The sequence below is a fragment of the Coenobita brevimanus genome, chromosome 97 (genome assembly GCF_032717465.1).
Source record: "Coenobita brevimanus isolate Jiangsu-jjx chromosome 97, ASM3271746v2, whole genome shotgun sequence".
In the NCBI taxonomy this organism is placed as follows: domain Eukaryota; kingdom Metazoa; phylum Arthropoda; class Malacostraca; order Decapoda; family Coenobitidae; genus Coenobita; species Coenobita brevimanus.
The window spans coordinates 34,039,599-34,060,582 of NC_137050.1; the positions used below are offsets into that span (position 1 = coordinate 34,039,599).

At 42.8% G+C, this 20,984-nt stretch overlaps 1 protein-coding gene and 1 non-coding gene across 2 annotated transcripts in view; both read right to left on the reverse strand.

Moving 5' to 3' along the window:
• The window catches only part of LOC145413844 (ubiquitin carboxyl-terminal hydrolase MINDY-1-like), a 178,103-nt gene that overhangs the window by 85,203 nt on the left and 71,916 nt on the right, over positions 1-20,984 (reverse strand). The window lies entirely within an intron of this gene.
• On the reverse strand, positions 14,212-14,330 carry LOC145413896 (5S ribosomal RNA). Its single transcript, XR_013899774.1, has one exon. It is a non-coding gene; the product is annotated as a 5S ribosomal RNA (ribosomal RNA).

Consider the following 20,984-nt stretch of genomic DNA (forward strand, 5'->3'; position numbering starts at 1 on the left):
CCACACAGTATATATATATATATATATATATATATATATAGATAGATAGATAAATAGATAAATAAATATATATATATATATATATATATATAGATAGATATATAAATAGATAAATAAATATATATATATATATATATATATAGATAGATAGATAAATAGATAAATAAATATATATATATATATATATATATATCTACATCTATCTATATACTAGGCTGCTTCCCCCAAGGAAAGGGAGGTAGCCGAGACAGGACGACACACTCCCCATTTACTCATCCATTCAAACACATTCATTCGCATCTTAGCCCCAAAGGGGATATATATATATATATATATATATATATACAGGTTATCCCTTAATTCACGTGAACTTTTTTCACGCGATTTCGGTTATCCACGAATTTTTCGTACAATAATTAAAACAAAATTATAGTATTCAAATAAGTAATTTAAATATACAAGAGAAATAAATAAAATATAAAAAATGCCTACCTGCTGCCTGTGTGCACACATATATGTATGTGTATGTGTGTGTGTATGTGTGTGTGGGAGCCTGGGAGATCAGTCTACCACGCACCACACAGTCAGTTTGAATCCGACGGTCGAACCATGCATGACTTGCAAATCGTTATTTGTGGCTTATTTTTCTGCCTTCCAGTAATTGCTTGCCTTGTCTATCAACATGGGGCATAAGTGTAGTGCTAGTGAGGCATGTGGTAACACACCAAAACTGACTTGTAAAGTGATGTTGCTGACAGAGAAAGTTAAAGTGTTGGACAAACTTCAGGGAAGAATGTCGGCGACAATTCTCCGTCAGGACGATTCCCCGTCATTTATTTACATACCAGTTTATTTAGCAAGTACAGTACACTAGTTTTTTACTTATATGAGTTATAAAATCCCCCTGAAAATTTGTTATTAAAGTATTAATTAATCAATAATAAGTATATTAATAGAATGACGGGGAATTGTCCATGTTTTGACGGTGAATTGACTTGATGGTGAATTGTCTCAGAACCGTATGTTTGGGGTGAGTCAACTGTTCATACAATAAAGAAGGAGAATGTAGCATACGGGAGACAGTGAGGGCTAGTACACCTGACTGTGCTAAAGTGTCTCCACCTATGCGTGTGAACTGTCTTATAACCGCATGTTTGGGGTGAATGAGTCAACTGTTCATACAATAAAGAAGGCAGAATGTAGCATACGGGAGGCAGTGAGGGCTTGTGCACCAGACTGCTGAAGTGTCTCCACCTACGCCTGTGCTTGTCAGGTTTCAGTTTTAAATTTGTTACATTTTTGTTGTTTTTAATACTTTATGCTAGTTTATAAGGTGTATGTAGTGCATAAACAGTATTATTCAGATGTAATATACATATAGACATGCGTAATTATGTGCACACAAGGGCAGAACATATATGCGAATTTACCACAAACGCGAAGGGCCTGGGAACCTAACCCTCGCGTGAATTAAGGGCTTACCTGTATATATATTTATATATATATATATATATATATATATATACATACTGTATATATATGTAGGTGGTGGCGACCATCATCCACTCAATTGATGCAGTGCTGCCTACTTCTTCCTTAGCCTTTATCATAACTCAAAGTGAAATGGCCACCCCTTACGGGATTATGGCGTCTGGCAATATATATACAGTAATCCCTCTAATATCCGAACGCCCAATATCCGAACATCCCCACTAACCGGACATAATCCTCCTGGGATCCAATATTCCCAAAATGGGCCAAAAACCGCAAAAAATTCGAAAAAAATCTGACTTTTTTCCCTCCCATAATTTGAAATTCCCGCCTGGCGCCAAACAGCTGTTACACCATGGTCCCTTCACCCCTTCCTTCCTCCCCCTCCCCCCTCCCCTGTCAGGTTGCCATTTGGTATTTTTCATTACCAAGTGTGGGCCAATTTGGTTATGAAAAATTCGTTTGGTAATGAATTAGAATAATGCATTACCAAATGGATTTTTCACATGTATGAGGATACACAGGATGGAGATGGTGGATTGTTTGCTCTCTCTGATTAATCTGCTACCCTACATAGTGTGAAAATAATCAACATGGTGTTAGTTATAAGGAGAGTGATTACATGTATTTCCACTTGTATATATAATTAGTGAAGAATATATGCTAGCTTTACGAATTTGGTAATGAAAAGTTATATTTGACAATGAAAGTTGAGGAGATTGGTAATGTGGCCGTTGCGATCTGGCAACTCTGTTACTCCGCCATCATTGACAGTCACAGCTTAACTCCGATGGAGAGCAGATACTCATAACAGTGGAAGCCACAGGTGCTTGTTTTTTGTGAATAAACAGTGAATAAACTGCAATACCTTGCCACTAGAACACACGGGAATTTACAGTGTTGTGCAGTGTTAAGAAATTAGAATTTAGAGTGCAGAGGATTTACTGTGGACTGCAAACTGGCGGTTCAAACCAGTCCAAGAGCAAGGGACTTGTAAGTACCCAGAATGTTTAATATTGTATAAACTCACCTCTAAAACCTCATTTTATGGTTCTTTTGCATTTATTTCAGTCTTTTATATCCCTTATTGGTGTGATTTGGGTCTTAAATAGGTGCAATGCATGTCCAGAGGGAGTTGTATAGGTGTTTTTCAGAGTTAGGGTCCATAAGTACAAGTCCATAAGCTGGGGCCCAATATCCGGACAGGACCACTATCCGGACCTGCCTATGGCTCTATTGATCCGGATATTGGAGGGGTTACTGTATATATATATATATATATATATATATATATATATATATTTTTTATGAGAGGAAGAAGGAACCAAAGGCAGAGCCCACATTAATGTTCCTTCCAAGAAAGAAACAAACACAATACAAAAGACAGCCAAATTCAAGATCCATTCACATCGAGATGCCTGGACACACTGCGTTTGAAAGATGGCAGATCATAGGAAGTAGGAAATACAGACAGAGGGAGACAGTTCCAGAGTTGACATTTTGCATATGTGAAGAACTGAGAGTAGCAGTTAACTATTACATTAGAGAGTTGGACAGCAAAGGGATGAGAGTTTGTTGCTAGACGGGTTCAACGCGCCCATCATAGAGGTGGAGGGATGCAAGCAGGCAGTTCAGAGGAGCAATGACAATTGAAGCAGCGATAGAAAAGAGATAAAAAGGCAACAGCGCAGCAAAGAGACAAAGGTTGAAGGGAGCCAGTAAGAGGGGGAGAGTTGATGAGATGAATAGCCTTTGACTCCACTCTATTGAGAACAGCTGTATGTGGGGAGCCTCCCCACACATAAGAGTTGTACTCTAAACAGGGGCGAATAAAACCCCTGTATAAAGTCAACAACTGTACAGGAGTAAAGAAGGCATGGAGTCGGCTTAGCACACTCAATCTTTTGAAAGCAGATTTTACAAGAGATGCAATATGATCTTTCCAAGATAAGTCCCGTGTGAATGAAACCCCAAGCACATTCAAGGATGATGCAGGATTGAGCTGGATATTATTAACCCCTAAACCGCAGGGCTGTTTTTGCCTGACTTGCATGTCTCGCGGGCATATTCGCACTCCGACAGACTCTCTAAAAATATTTGCCAAAAATCAGTTATTAGTCCCAGAATATTAAAATTTCATATGCATATGGCACATACCTTCAGCTTTCTCATGGGATGTTTGTTGAGCCTTCGTCGAGTACCGTACGACTTATGGAGACCACTGAAGTTAGGTAACGAAGTCACCACTTTACACTTCCCGACAACCCGTAATATGATTACCACAGCTTGATATTATCACTAGAAACACTATTCTATGATTCTCAAATAGTTTGGAATCCATACTCAAAAAAAAAAAAAAAAAAAAAAAAAAAAAAAAAAAAAACAGTGAAAGCAATGAAAATTACAAGCGCGTATGATCTTCCCACTTGTGATCGTCCGCCGCTGGTGTTCTGTCATTTATTATTCATAAAAACACTCACAGTTTATATTTCTATTACTATATAACACTTATATATATCTACAGTCTTTATCCATAAGTTTTCTTCAGTAATAGTAGTTTATTGTCACTGTAGGCATTCAATTTCTCTTTCAGTAAAATACATAGCATTCACTTTCTCGTCCTGTATACTAGCATTGAGAGTGAATCTGTCACTTTCATTTTCACTTTCACAATTCATAGTATTCATACATGCTACAGTGAAACTTTCACTTTTATTACTCCTAGTATATATACTCGTATTCTTATGTTACCACTCATTTACATTTCTATTTACATTCTCCATTTTATTTACATTATTTACATTTCTATTTTATTTACACTGTGTTATGAAGTCACTTGCAGTAACTTATAAAACTATTTTCCACTGTTCACTTATATTTACATTCCTTGCTTTCACTTGCTGTTTACACATTATTTACATTTCCACTTGCACTGTTTTACTCACCAGATAGATCGTACTCACTGCCTATCATTTTCTTTGACAAATTAGCCAGTTCATGTTCCACAGCAGTCACTAAGCCCTTTACCTCTTTCCACACGAGGTTTAGTAAGGGGTAGAGGTCACAGGGCCCTTTGCATGGGGCTAAAAAGCGGTGGAATTGGGCAGGCGCGAATCCGACGTGCTTTCACCTTGAAAGACGACAGTAAACTGAATACAGTGTGGACTGGTGGCCTGCCTAGGGGGAGTGCAATGCTGCCAATGTCAGCGGGGTGAAAGCTGCTAATATATACGTTATGAAATGATTGGCAGGAAATCTAGACAATACATAATAAATTAGGTAGTTCCAGGTGAATGTAAATATCACTTAGGCTTCTCCCTTCCTTTCTTATATATATTTTTATTACGAGAATAGATTGATTATGTGTGTGTGGATGAAAGGATGCGAAGATGTGTAATGGATGCAAGAGTTTATAGAGGCTGGGGGAGTGGACTTTCTGACCACTACTTGGTGGTGGCCAGAATTAAAGTTCAAGTAAGATGGAGGAATAGAAGAAGGGAAAGACGAGAGGAAGGAGTAGTTGCAAGGAGAGTGGAAAGGTTACAAGATGATGAGAAAAAGGCAGAGTATAAGAGAGAAGTGGAGGAACGATTGGGCAAATATGAATTGGAGCAGATGGGAGACGTGGAAGGTGTGTGTAGAATATTTACAGAAGAAATATGTGCAGCATGTGATGTGGTATGTGGAAGGAAGAGAAGACGGAGGGGGGTGCAAGGAACAGCGTGGTGGACTGAAGAGGTGAAACAGGCTGTGGCACAAAAGAAGAAAGCATACAATGAATGGATGAGAAATAGGGGCGTGGAAGAGGTTGAGAGGCGGAAGAGAGAGTTATATGTAGAAAGAAAGAGAGAGGTGAAAAGATTTGTAAGAGAGAGTAAGAAGAGAGTGGATGAAGAATTTGGAAGGAATTTGAGTGTAAAGTGGAGGGACTGTAAGAAAATGTTCTGGAAAGAGGTGGAAAGAGTAAGACAGGGTGGAAGTGAAGTTAGCAGGGGAGTGAAAGATAAAAATGGTAGATTACCAGTGGAGAAGGGAGAAAAAGTGAGCAGATGGAGAGAACACTTTAAGGAATTGTTGAACGTAGACGATGGAAGTAATGCGAGTATAAGTGGCTGGGGAATGGCTGGGAGAAGGAGGGAGGTGAGAAGACAGGAAGAAATCAGTAGGATAGAAGTTGTGGAAGCAATGAAGAAAGTTAAATCAGGGAAAGCCCCAGGAATTAATGGAGTGTGTGGCAAAATGCTGAAGCATGGGGGAGAGATAGTAGTAGAATGGATGTGGAAGATGTGCAGATTGGCCTGGGAGGAAGGTAGAGTCCCAGAGGATTGGAAGTCAGGTATAATTATTCCTTTGTACAAAGGAAAAGGGGAAAAAGAAGTGTGTGGTAATCATAGGGGCATTTGTCTTCTTAGTATAATAGGAAAAGTGTATGGTAGGATACTTATTGACAGAGTTAGAGAAAGAACAGAGAAATTAGTTGGAGAAGAACAGGGAGGCTTTAGGAAGGGAAGAGGTTGTGTAGACCAGATATTCATTCTCAGATCTTTAGTGGAAAAGTTTCTCGAGAAGGGAAAGAAATTGTATGCGGCTTTCATGGATTTGGAGAAAGCATATGACAGGGTGGATAGACAAGGATTGTGGAAAGTGTTAAGAATATATGGAGTAGATGGGAAGTTGTTGAATGCTGTGAAGAGTATGTACGATGGTGCGAAGGCTGCAGTGCGTGTGGATGGTGAACTAAGTGAATTTTTCTCTTTGAAAGTTGGGTTGAAACAGGGATGTGTCATGTCTCCATGGTTGTTCAATCTGTACATGGATGGGGTAATAAAAGAGGTACAAGGTAGGGTAGTGGATGTTGGAGTGGCCCTGGTGAGAGAGGGTAGTGTTTGGAAACTCCCTGTACTGTAGTTTGCAGATGATACTGTGTTGTTGAGTGAAGACAAAGGGGAGCTGCAAGGCTTGGTGGATGAGTTTGAGAGAGTGTGTAAGAAACGGAATCTAAAGGTGAATGTAGGGAAGAGTAAAGTGATGGTCTTTGAGAGAGGTGAAGTCACTGAATGTACAGCGAGGTTGGATGGTGAGGAATTGGAAAATGTGAGTCCGTTTAAGTACTTGGGTAGTGTGATGAGTAAGCATGGAGGTTTGGAGGGTGAAGTGCTTGAAAGGGTACAGCAGGGAAGAAAGGTTGCTGGTTCTTTGAAAGCAGTGATAAGAAACAGGGAAGTGAGCATGGAAGTGAAAAAGTTACTACATGACAGTATTGTGATACCAACTCTAACGTATGGAAGTGAAGCTTGGACGTTGTTGGAAGGACACAAGTCAAGAGTGAGAGCAGTGGAAATGAGTTATTTAAGAGGACCCGGTGGAGTCACATGGAGAGACAGGCTGACGAATGAGGATATAAAGGAGCGTTGTGGTGTTGATGTGGATGTGACAGGAAGCGTTATGAGGAACACACTGAGGTGGTTTGGCCATGTGGAGAGGATGGAGGGTGAAAGACTGACGAAGAGAGTGTATGTGAGTGAGGTGGAGGGGGAAAGAGGGAGGGGGAGGCCGAGGATGAGATGGAGGGATGGGGTGGAAAGGTATATGAGAGAGGGGGGTGTGAGTTGGGAGCAGGGGAGTGAAATGGCGGGGGACAGGGCGACTTAGAGGCGATTTGTTTGTGGCCACCCCAAACGGGATTGAGGCGTCTGGCAATAGATAGATAGATAGACAGATTATACGGCATATTTCATGGGGAAATAAGCAGCGAAAATTAGCGAACGAGTGCACGTGAGGTGTTGTCAGGTGATAATTAGCCAATTCCAGGTGTATGGCACTATCACTTACCTAATTTCTTTCTTGTATATATTATTTGGTATAAGAATAGGGCATAGGGCTTATTTCAATGGATGAAATCAGTGGAAAATTCCAGGGAAGATTTACTTAGCATAGAATGGCCAGGCAGGCGAGAGGACAGGGAAATGGAGGGGAGTCAAGAACGGGGAGAAATGGCTAAATTGTCAACAATGGATGGGAGTACAGATGAGATTAGGAGTGCTGACTAGTGTTGGACACTGGCAATACTGATAGATGATACAAGCCACCACTTGAAAGCCTGGGCGAATTCAAAATAACACAGAATCACAAAAGTGAAGCCCCGCAGTATGATCCCTTGCTCCCAAGCATCACAAAAGTGATGCCCCGCGGTTAAGGGATTAAACATTAGTGGGTATTCCTGTGGAAGATTTTGTCGGGTTGACAGGTGTAAAAACTGAGTCTCTGAGGCATTAAGAACAAGATTATTTTTACCCCAGTCAGAGATACGAGCCAAGTCAGACATTAGGTGTGCCATACCCTCATCCCTCGATTGTTGAAGTAACTGCTGAGATGGACGTTGCGGGAACCGAATGGAAAGGATAGGGTGGAATCATCAGTGAATGAGTGGATAGGGTTAGATGAACAGCTTAGATCACTGATGAATAAAAGGAAGAGAGTTGGTGATAGGACAGTGCCCTGAGGAACGCCACTGTTGATAGATCTTGGAGAAGAATGATGGCCGTCTACAACACCAACTATAGAACAACCGGAAAGGAAGCTACAGATGAAAGCACAGATAGAAGGATTGAAACCGTAAGAGGGCAGTTTGGAACTTAAAGATTTATGCCAGACTCGATCGAAAGCCTTTGAGATGTCAAGTGCAATGGCAAAGCTTTCGCCAAAGTCCCAAAAGAAGGATGACCAGGAGTCTGAAAGGTAGGTGAGAAGATCGCCAATGGAGCATCCCTGACGGAACCCATACTGACGATCAGAAAGAAGGTTGTGATAGGAAAGATACCTTAAAATTTTTCTGTTAAGAATGGACTCAAAAACTTTTGAAACACAGGATGTTAAAGCAATTGGATGATGGTTAGAGGATTGGGAATGGTCACCCTTCTTTGGGACCGGCTGAATGAGAGCAAACTTCCAGCAAGAAGGAAAGGTACAAGTAGAAAGACAAAGGCGAAAGAGTTTTCCTAGGCAGGGTGTAAGCACAGATGCACAGTTCTTGAGGACAACAGGAGGGACTCCATCAGGGCCATATACCTTGCTAGTATTGAGGCCAGTGATGGCAGAAAATACATCAGCTGATGACATTTTAATGTCAGCCATGAAGAAGTCAGAGGCGGGAAGTGAGGGAGGAACAGCACCGGAATCGTCTACGGTGGAATTGGAGGAGAAAGTCTGAGCAAACAGATCTGCTTTACCAGTAGAAGAAATAGCTACAGAGCCATCAGAGTAGAAAAGAGGAGGGAAGGATGATGAGGTAAAGTTGTTAGAAAGATTTTTGGCAAGGTGCCAGAAGAAGCGGGATGAATTCGAGTTGGAGAGTTGAGAGCATTTAGTATGGATGAAATTATTTTTAGTAGAGCGAAGAACAGACTTAGCACGATTCCGGGCAGAAACGTAAAGATGATGTGATTCAGGGGTGGGTTGGCTCCGGTACCTTTTGTAGGCCCTCTCCTTGTTGCGGACAGCATTAGAACAAGCGTGATTAAACCAAGACTTTCTTGCGTTAGTCAAAGGATATGAGAAAGGAATGTATGCTTCCATGCCCGAGAGAATAACCTCCGTAATGCGCAAGGCACACTCAGATGGCTCACGGCCATGGAAGCAATAATCATTCCAGGGAAAATCAAAGAAGTACTGCCTGAGGGCCTCCCAGTCCGCGGCTCCAAAATGCCACAGTCGACGTTTCCCTGGAGGGTCCACAAGCCGTACCGGAGTGATAGGACAGGTTAAGGTAATAAGGTTGTGATCGGAGGAGCCCAACGGAAAGAAAAGATTAACAGAGTAAGAAGAAGGATTAGTTGTGAGGAAGAGGTCAAGTATGTTGGAACTCTCTCCAAGGCGGTCAGGGATACGGGTAGGGTGCTGTACAAGCTGCTCTAGGTCATTAAGGATAGAAAAGATGTAGGCTGGTTCACCAGGTGGATCAGTGAAAGGAGAGGAGAGCCAAAGGTGGTGGTGAACATTGAAATCTCCTAGCATGGAGATTTCAGAGAAAGGAGAAATGGATAGAATGTGTTCCATCGTAGAAGTAAGATAGTCGAAGAATTTTTGATAGTCAGTAGAATTAGGGGATAAGTAAACAGCACAGATATATTTAGTCAGAGAATGACAGGAAAGCCGAAGCCAGAGTGTAGAGAACTCAGAAGAATCGAGTTCAGGAACACGAGAGCAAGATAAGTCGTTGCGTATATATACACAACAGCCACCTTTGGCTTTGAAATGAGTATAGAGAAAGTAGGAGGATACAGAAAAGGGTTTGCTGTCAGTTGCCTCAGACAGCTGAGTCTCCGTTAGAAAAAGAAGGTGAGGTTTAGAGAAGGAGAGGTGGTGCTCAACAGAGCGAAAGTTAGAGGAAAGGCCGCGAATGTTGCAGAAATAAAGAAGAAGAGAGTCAGACAGTGGTTCCAGGCACCTCGAGTCGTCACCAGGAGAGGGGCGGATGGTGGGGGCATTTATGGTCCCCCCCCCTGGGGACTCCGAGGCTCGGTGATGAGACGCCATAATTTTTGACTTTTTGGAAAAGGAAGTGTAGTGTGTACTGTGCATGTAGTTTGGTGTGCTAAGCCGACTCCGCTCTTTCTTTACCCCTGCACAATTGTTGACTCTATACAGGGGTTTTATCCACCCCTGTGTGGAGTACAACTCTCATGTGTGGGAAGGCTCCCCACATACAGCTCTTCTCAATAGGGTGGAGTCAAAGGCCTTTCGTCTCATTAACTCTCCTCCTCTTACTGACTCCCTTCAACCTCTGTCTCTTCGCCGCACTGTTGCATCTTTATCTCTTTTCTATCGCTACTTTAATGGTCACTGCTCCTCTGAACTGTCTGCATGCATTCCTCCACCCCTACGATGGGTGCGTAGCACCCGTCTGGCAGCAAACTCTCATCCCTTTTTTGTCCAACTCTCTAGTGCAAGAGTTAACCGTTACTCCCAGTCTTTCATTTATGCAACAGGTCAACTCTGGAACTGTCTCCCTCTGTCTGTATTTCCTACTGCCTATGATCTCCATTCTTTCAGACGCAGTGTGTCCAGGTATCTCAAAATGATCGGATCTTGAATTTGGCTCTCTATTGTATTTTGTTTTTCTCTTGGAGGGAACTGTTACTGCGGGCTCATGGCCTTTGGTTCCTTCTTCCTCGCATAAAAAAAAAATATATATAAATATATATAGCAGCCGCGGCTCAGTGGGTTAGAGCGCTCCGCTCTCATCGAAGGGTCGGAGGATTGAATCCACCCAAGGGTCATTGGTAGACATCAGGAAGGGCATCCGGTCATAAAATGCTACACGCTCCAATCCAAAAGTCCTCTACCCAGGGGCAACGCCTTAGCCCTTTGGGGATACCTGGCGTAAAACCAAATTATTTTTTATTTTTTTTACTAGATATATATATATATATATATATATATATACAGTGTATATATATACAGTAGGCTCGCACAATGCGTGAGAGATTGGGCGGTCCACGACCTCGCGCACTGGGAATACATAATCTTATGGGAATAATTACATATGGGCGGTACCCCCTCATACCTGGACATTTTTTGACCCTTAGACATAATAAAGGTCATATTTTTCAGACATTGTACTAAAGCTATAGCTACAATAACAAAAATATGGGTAGTCACCTTAACAACAGTGGACAACAGGCCTGATGACCTTAAATAACAGGGGTTCCGAGGAGCGGCAACACTTACAGCGCTGCACTCCCCACTGCACCAACACTTCCCTCCACAGACTCCTCTTGATCACCCTCCCCAGGAGCATCAAAGTCACTCACTTCGGCCATAAACCCTTCAAAGTCCAATGCTGACACTTCTGACACTGCATCCTCTTCATCCTCAACAGGAACAGGAGCAGACGATGTCATTGGTTCCGCAATTTCACCAACTTGAGCCCGCTGTGTGTAGCTTGTTATGAGCGTCTGTCTTCTCCTGTTTATGTCTTCCCTGTGCCTGTCTGTGTAGAAATGGAAGAGTTTGTCGATACCAACCAGAAGTTCCTCCGTTCTTAGGTTGCTCACTTCCTGTTCCTTCACCTCTTCCTTGAGCTTATCCATGGCAGCAAGGATCTTGCTAATGTTTGACATACAAAGCTCAGTCCTGCCTTCCATCACACTAGGCTGCTCAACTTGACTCTGCCTGGCGTCAGGCTCTGCGTCAGCCTCGTCTATCCGTTGCAACACTTCCTCGGAAGGCTGTTCCTCAGTAGCAGTGTGCACTTCTTGTATGTCTGCCAATGTAACGTCCTCGAAACCTGGTACAGCTTGTGCTGCTGTCAATGTTGCTGCCTCAGCCTCGGCCAGTGGTTGAATGGCCATCTCCCGGGTCGTGCATAAGTGAGGCATGAGCATTCGCCACGCATGGTTCACCGTTGCAGGTGTAATCTGGTGCCAGGTTTGTAGGAGAAATTCAACTGCGTCCTTCACCGTAAAATTACGCCAAAATGCCTCAACAGTTGTGGCTTCTGTGGCAGGTCGGGATACAGATGCTGGTGGAGATGGAACGGGAGCAGATGCCTCATCAAAGTCTTCGCCATGATCTTCTTGTAGGGCATGAAGCTCCTCTTGTGTGTCGGTCTTCCTGCGTAGGTAGTCGTACACTTGCTTATGGTAGAAGTGCTTCACAGTGGCGATTAGTTCTTGATCCAGTGGCTGCACTAGTGACGTCGTGCGGGGCGGCAGAAACACAACACGACAATCCTTATGAAGATCTTCAAAGTATGGAGGGTGACTTGGTGCGTTATCAAGCACAAGGAGCATCTTAAATGGAATGCCCAGTTCCCGACACTTGGCCCTGGCATCAGGGACACACCGCCTTGTTAACCAGTCTGCCATAATGTTCCTGGTCATCCAACCATTTGCGGACTTGTACCAATACACGCCACTTGCATCCATGTTTGTGAGGTTTTTGTAGCACCTTGGGTGTGAAGCTGTGTGTACAACAACTGGCCTCATCTTGTGGCTCCCAAACAGGTTTGCAGTGAACATTACCGTCATCTTACACTTCTGGAGCTTGCGACCAGGGGCTTGTTTCTGTCTTTTAGCGATGTAAGTTGATTTGGGCATGGCCTTGTAATATAACGACGTTTCATCGATGTTGTAGATCTGGTCCTTGGTGTACTGTCCCTCTTCAATAATCGCTCTAAATATCGCAGGATAGTCTCTCGCGGCCAGCTCATCGGCAGAGGCATGTTCACCAGACACTTTCACGTAACGGAGTTCCTTACGCTTGAGAAAACGGTCCAGCCATCCAACCGATGCCCTGAAAGGTTTTTCCACTTTTAACCTGCAAGATGCTGCCTTGTAAAAGAGCTGGGCTTGGTTCCGAATAAATCTTCCATTCAGTGGAACACCTTCCTTTTCTTTCCTCATTATGAAGGTGGCAAGATAGCACTCCATTAGTATCACAGAACGATTTCCCACTCGCGAACAGCCATCTAGGTCAGAGGCACCGTACATCTTCACTACAGCCTTTATGGCTTCACGGTTCTTGCACACAGTTCTCACTGTAGATTCAGCCAGTCCCAGGGCTCTCCCGATGGCAGTGTTTCCTTGACCCTCCTCCTTCATCTTAATGATCTTTAACTTGGTGGCGTGCATCAGAAGTTTCTTAACTCGGGGTTGGAGCCATGGTGCGGCGAAGTACAGGCAAGGATGGAGCAGCACAAAAAACACCACACGTTGTACACGACAGGTTAGCTGAAGAGAGCGGATCCGCTCAGTGCACGAGCCAGGACTGTTATGGCGCGCCTGCTCCCTTGTACCCCAAGCTGCGCAGTAGAATGCCCGGGAATTACTGCGCATCAACATGACAACATGTGACGCGCTCTGTGAGGGGTGGTCGCGCACTAATAGAAAATGGCGTTTTTGAGCCACTCCTTGCCTCTGCCTCGCGTTCTGTGCGGTAAACTCGCGCATTCAAGGGTTTTTGGTTATGATTTTTGATCACTCGCGCACGATGTGAATCGCGCAATGTGCGAACCTACTGTATATATATATATATATATATATATATATATATATATATACAGTAATCACTCTAATATCCGGACGCCCAATATCCGAACATCCCCACTATCCGGACATAAGAATGTTTCATACTGTACTTTTTTTCCATACTATACTTACCTCATTTCACTCTTTAATGTCCTTCATTGGTGTGAATAGGGTGTTAGGAGCTATGCATGTGCAGTAGGAAGGTGTTTTTCTGAGTTAGGATAGGTTAGGGTCCATAAGTACCAGTCCAGGAGCCAGTCACCAGAATGTTTATTATTGTATGAAGCTACTTTTAAACCCTCATTTTATGTTTCTTTTGCATTTATTTCAGTCATTTATGTGCCTTATTGGTGTGATTTGGGTCTTAAATAGGTGCTATGCATGTCCAGAGGGAGTTGTATAGGTGTTTCTCTGAGTTAGGGTCCATAAGTACAAGTCCATAAGCTGGGGCCCAATATCCAGACAGAACCAATATCCAGACCTACCCATGGCTCTATTACGTCGGATATTGGAGTGATTACTGTATATATATATATATACACTATATATAAATATATATATATACAGTATATATATCATTCATTCATTGCCAGACGCCATGTATCCCAACCGGGGTGGCCAAGGGCTTAGAGTTAATTGTTTTACAGGGAGGTGCACTAATCCTCCACCAACCCCACTTGACACGTAGGGATGCCAACAGCATCTGGTGTTCCCAGGCGGTCACCCATCCAAGTACTAACCAGACCCAATGTTGCTTAACTTCGCTGATCGGATGGGAAGCGGTGTACACAACGTGGTATGGCCGTTGGCCATATATATATATACATATAATATATATATATATATATATATATATATAATATATATATATATATATATATATATATAATAAATATATATATATATGTAATCCCCTCTAATATCCGAACATCCCCACTAACCGGACATAATTGTCCCGGGATCCAATATTCCCAAAATGGGCCAAAAACCGCAAAAAATTAAAAAAAAAATCTGACTTTTTTCCCTCCTGTAATTTGAAATTGCCGCATGGCGCCGAACAGCTGTTACACCATGGTCCCTTCACCCTTTCCTTCCTCCCCCTCTCCCCTCCCCTGTCAGGGTTGCCATTTGGTATTTTTCATTACCAAGTGTGGGCCAATTTGGTAATGAAAAATTCGTTTGGTAATGAATCAGAATAATGCATTACCAAATGGATTTTTCACATGTATGAGGATACACAGGATGGAGATGGTGGATTGTTTGATCTCTCTGATTAATCTGCTACCCTACACAGCGTGAAAATAATCAACAGGGTGTTAATTATAAGGAGAGTGATTACATGTATTTCCACTTGTATATATAATTAGTGAAGAATAAATGCTAGCTTTACGAATTTGGTAATGAAAAGTTAAATTTGGTAATGAAAGTTGAGGAGATTGGTAATGTGGCCGTTGCGATCTGGCAACTCTGTTACTCCGCCATCATTGACAGTCACAGCCTAATTCCGATCGAGAGCAGATGCTTATAGCAGTGCAAGCCACAGGTGCTTGTTTTTTGTAAATAAACAGTGAATAAACTGCAATACCTCGCCACTAGAACACATGGGAATTTACAGTGTTGTGCAGTGTTAAGAAATTAGAATTTAGAGTGCAGAGGATTAACTGTGGACTGCAAACTGGCGGTTCAAACCAGTCCAGGAGCCAGGGACTTGTAAGTACCCAGAATGTTTAATATTGTATAAACTCACCTCTAAAACCTCATTTTATGGTTCTTTTGCATTTATTTCAGTCTTTTATGCCCCTTATTGGTGTAATTTGGGTCTTAAATAGGTGCAATGCATGTCCAGAGGGAGTTGTATAGGTGTTTTTCTGAGTTAGGGTCCATAAGTACAAGTCCAGGAGGCTGGGGCCCAATATCCGGACATGCCTTTGGCTCTATTACGTCGGATACTGGAGGGATTACTGTATATATATATATATATATATATACAGACAGCTACTGCAAATTGACTTAGGACCTCCCCCTGCAAGGTATTAAAAAACACAGAAATCATAGTATATCACAATGTTTGTTCAGGAAATGCCGTTCATTAATATGAAATAATGTTTTCCTTGTTTTTCAGGACCAGTTGGATGCATTTTGGCATGAAATCACTTAGATCTCTAAAATAATCTAAGGACATTTCTTTTCACCAAATATTTGTCAGTTTAGTCTTGAGGTTGTCCAGATTGGGTGTCTTCTTCTCTGCTATGATTTTCTTCATCTCTGCCCAGCAGTTTTCTATCGGATTTAGATCCGAACTGTTGCCAGGCCAGTCGAAGACCTCAATCCAATTATCCTGAAGCCATTTTGTCATCTTTCTTGACTTGTGACATGGAGCTGTATCGTGCACGAACATGTCGCACCCATGAATTGCAAAAAAGTTTAACAAATGATCTTGCACAACTTGAATGTATCGGCCACCACTCATCATCAAGTTCTAAGGAAGAAAGTAAAGGCCTCCCCTTCCCATTTCACCTAAGAAACACCCCCATACCATTACTGATTGTGGGTGCTTATCAGTCACCACTGTGTAAGCAGGGTCATATCGACTAGGGGAGGCAGGCCGACAAACCTTGGCAGAACACACCTGGAACACTTGAAATGTGCTTTCATCGGAAAACATAACTTTTCTCCACTCATCCGATATCCAGTGTGCATACTTCTTGACAAATTGAATGCACTGCTTCTTCATGTGGTCAGTGAGAAGAGGTTTCTTGGCTGAGGTGCGGCTTGGCAAACCCAGCTCCTTCTGTAAGCAGTGTTGGATAGTTCGAATTGAGACGTCTTGCAACAGCTGTGGATGCATTCTCTTCAATTCTGCAGCTGTCAGTCGAGGATTCTTGATTACTTCCCTCTTCAGAAGCGTATCTGTACCTCTGGAAGTCGTCCTTTTCTTTCCACCACCATGCTTGTGCTGTGGTACAACATCAGGTGGCAGGCCGCGCGCTGTAGCAAGAATCTTCATGACGGTCGACTTTGAGCTTCCAGTGCGTTCACAAATTGCGTTGATAGGGACATTATCCTGCCTCCATGCAATGATATGGACCCTCTCATCCCTTAAGCAACTCAACTCTAGGAAAACAACAGGGCAAACAGTCATGCATACGAAAAAAGAGGGAGGTGCAAGCTCGGAGCGACTGGAACATATACTCCCACTCTCGCTTCCAGGCAAGCATTGATGTGCCAAGTGTTTCACCACCTCCCGCCAACACGAGAGGAGTTGCCAGGTACTTCTTGCCCCAAAAATTCACTTGCTAGAGGTGGAAACACAAAGCAAAGACAGACAACTCTCCCATAGCAATAGTGTGTGTAGGTCCTAAGTCAGTTTGCTGTGGGTGTATATATACTGAATGTGTGTATATATAAATATACAGTATATCTATCTATCTATCTATATATATATACAGTATATACAGTAAGATCTCGATAAACGATACCCCTAGATGCGACACCCTGGCTTAATGATGGGGGTAGAAACTGCATCATACCTTGCCTAACGATGGCTAAACCCTGGTTTAACGATGAGTTTTGAGTTTTCTTACCAATTTTGATGATATTTTAGACGAAAATTGTGTGTTTAGGTTGATACATAAACTGTTTTTAGACTTCAATTAATGTGTTTCAGCCATGGGTGGGGTGAACATTGTCATTTTGGGGTACAGTTTACTAAGCTTAATTTTTTCCAGACTTACATTTGATGAAGGAGTATTTGTAAGGAGAGTGGAAAGGTTACAAGAGGATGAGAAAAAGGTAGAGTATAAGACAGAAGTGGAGGAACGATTGGGCAAATATGAATTGGAGCAGATGGGGGATGTGGAAGGTGTGTGCAGGATATTTACAGAAGAAATATGTGCAGCATGTACTGTGGTGTGTGGGATGAAGAGAAGATGGAGGGGTGTGCAAGGAACGGCGTGGTGGAATTAAGAGGTGAAACAGGCTGTGGCACAAAAGAAGAAAGCATACAATGAATGGATGAGAAATAGGGGCGTGGAAGAAGTTGAGAGGCGGAAGAGAGATTTATATGTAGAAAGAAAGAGAGAGGTGAAAAGATTAGTAAGAGAGAGTAAGAAGAGAGCTGATGAGGAATTTGGAAGGAACTTGAGTGTAAAGTGGAAGGACTGTTAGAAAATGTTCTGGGAAGAGGTGAAAAGAGTAAGACAGGGTGGAAGTGAAGTTAGCAGGGGAGTGAAAGATCAAAATGGTAGATTACTAGTGGAGAAGGGAGAAAAAGTGAGCAGATGGAGAGAACACTTTAAGGAATTGTTGAACATAAAGGATGGAAGTAATGCGAGTATAAGTGGCTGGGGAATGGCTGGGAGAAAGAGGGAGGTGAGAAGACAGGAGGAAATCAGTAGGATAGAAGTTGTGGAAGCAATGAAGAAAGTTAAATTGGGGAAAGCCCCAGGAATTGATGGAGTGTGTGGTGAAATGCTTAAGTATGGGAGAGAGATAGTAGTAGAATGGATGTGGAAAATGTGCAGATTGGCCTGGGAGGAAGGTAGAGTCCCGGAGGATTGGAAGTCAGGTATAATTATTCCCTTGTACAAAGGAAAAGGGGAAAAAGAAGTGTGTGGTAATCATAGGGGCATTTGTCTTCTTAGTATAATAGGAAAAGTGTATGGTAGGATACTTATTGACAGAGTTAGAGAAAGAACAGAGGAATTAGTGGGAGAAGAACAGGGAGGCTTTAGGAAGGGAAGAGGTTGTGTAGATCTGATATTCATTCTTAGATCTTTAGTGGAAAAGTTTCTAGAGAAGGGAAAGAAGTTGTATGTGGCTTTCATGGATTTGGAGAAAGCATATGACAGGGTGGATAGACAAGGATTGTGGAAAGTATTAAGAATATATGGAGTAGATGGGAAGTTGTTGAATGCTGTGAAGAGTATGTATGATGGTGCTAAGGCTGCAGTGCATGTGGATGGTGAACTGAGTGAATTTTTCTCTTTGAAGGTTGGGTTGAAACAGGGATGTTTCATGTCTCCATTGTTGTTCAATCTGTACATGGATGGGGTAATAAAAGAGGTACAAGGTAGGGTAGTGGATGTTGGAGTGGCCCTGGTGAGAGAGGATAGTGTTTGGAAACTCCCTGTACCGTTGTTTGCAGATGATACTGTGTTGTTGAGTGAAGACGAAGGAGAGCTGCAAAGCTTGGTGGATGAGTTTCGGAGAGTGTGTAAGAAACGGAACCTAAAGGTGAATGTAGGGAAGAGTAAAGTGGTGGTCTTTGAGAGAGGTGAAGTCAGTGAATGTACAGCGAAGTTGGATGGTGAGGAACTGGAAAATGTGAGTACGTTTAAGTACTTGGGTAGTGTGATGAGTAAGGATGGAGGTTTGGAGGGTGAAGTGCTTGAAAGGGTACAGTAGGGAAGAAAGGTTGCTGGTTCCTTGAAAGCAGTGATAAGAAGCATGGAAGTGAGCATGGAAGTGAAAAAGTTACTACACGACAGTATTGTGATACCAACTCTAACGTATGGAAGTGAAGCTTGGACGTTGCTGGAAGGACACAAGTCAAGAGTGAAAGCAGTGGAAATGAGTTATTTAAGAGGACCCTGTGGAGTCACATGGAGAGACAGGCTGACAAATGAGGATATAAAGAAGCGTTGTGGTGTGGATATGGATGTGATAGGAAGCGTTAGGAAGAATACACTGAGGTGGTTTGGCCATGTGGAGAGGATGGAGGGTAAAAGACTGACGAAGAGAGTGTATGTGAGTGAGGTGGAGGGGGAAAGAGGGAGGGGGAGGCCGAGGATGAGATGGAGGGATGGGGTGGAGAGGTATATGAGAGAGGGGGGTGTGAGTTGGGAGCAGGGCAGTGAAATGGCGGGGGACAGGGCGACGTGGAGGCGATTTGTCTGTGGCCACCCCGAACAGGATTGAGGTGTCTGGCAACAGATAGATAGATAGATAGATAGACAGATTTGATTTGTTGGTTTTAGTCAGTTATTTACAGGTGTTTGGCTTAAGTTAGCTTTCTTGACAGCTGTTAGGCAATTTAGACTGCCTTTAAACTGGGCTCATCTGGGTGGGATTTGGACTTGGCTGGGGGGAAACCCAAGGCTGGTAAACAGTCCACATTGAAATACATGTTGAAAGGACCCCATATACGATACCCTGCCTAACGATGGGGTCTTACCAAACCAATTAGATCATCAAACCAGGGTATGCCTGTGTATATGTATATATATATATATATATATATATATAATATATATATATATGTATATTATATAATATATACAGTATATATATTGTGTGTGTGAGTGTGTGTGTGTGTGTGTGTGTGTGCGTGTATATCTATCTCTATCTATCTATCTATCTATATATATATATATGTAAATATACAGTGCTTTTCAGAAGTATCGAGCACCCTGCGTCCCTCCTAAGAAACAAACCTTTCAACATTGAAAAAACATATAAATAATGCATTTTATTTACCTTTAATGCTTGGTAGGGTATCCTTTACGCTTCTTCATGGACCTGAGGCGTCGTGGAAGTGAAAGGGCGAGGTTCCCGAGGTGCTGGAGTGTTATTTTGTCCCAGGAGTCATGAATGGCTGCTTCCAGCTTATGCAGAGAGCTCACGTCCTTCCCTTGGAGACTCTTTTTTATGAGGTACCAGAGGTTTTCAATTGGGTTGAGGTCTGGGCTATTTCCTGGCCAGTCTTTCATGAATGATACCTCGCAGTCACGAAGCCAAATGGTGATCAATTTGGCCTTGTGAGCAGGTGCACTGTCCTGCTGAAACACTCGTGCAGGTGTTAGCTCGAAGGAGTCTGGTAAATGATCACACAGAAGCTCCAGGTAAACATCCTGATTCACTCTAAGGTTCTTGGGAAGTACAACAAGCTTCCCCAAACCATTCCCTGAGAAACAACCCCATACCATGAGTGATTCAGGATGTTTTACACTGCTTTCAACATACTGTGGGTCAAGTGGGTCACTACCTTTGCGCCGGTACACACGTGCTCCTCTGTTACAGGTGACACTAAACGTTGCCTCATCAGACCACAACACTGACAACCATTGCTCCTCACTCCAGTTAAGATATTTGTTAGCAAAGGCAAGCCTATGAAGTCGCTGGTTCTTGGTGAGAAGAGGCTTTCTCACAGGCCTGTGACTTGTGTAACCAAGTTCATGGACCCTACGAGACTGTTCTCACAGACACCTCACCATATACTTCCGAGTTGCTCTCCTTTATTTTCCTTGCACTCACACGAGGATTAGACTCCACTGCACGTGGGAGTTTTCCTAGGCCTACCAGACCGCGGTTTCTTTGTGGAAACTTCATCACTGAAGAAACCGCGCACACCACCGACGCACTGTCAATCGAGCCACACCAACCAATTCACTAATTTCCTTTGTCTGGTGGCCTGCCTCCTGTACAGCAATGATCTGGGATATGATTTCACTCAACAGTTCACAG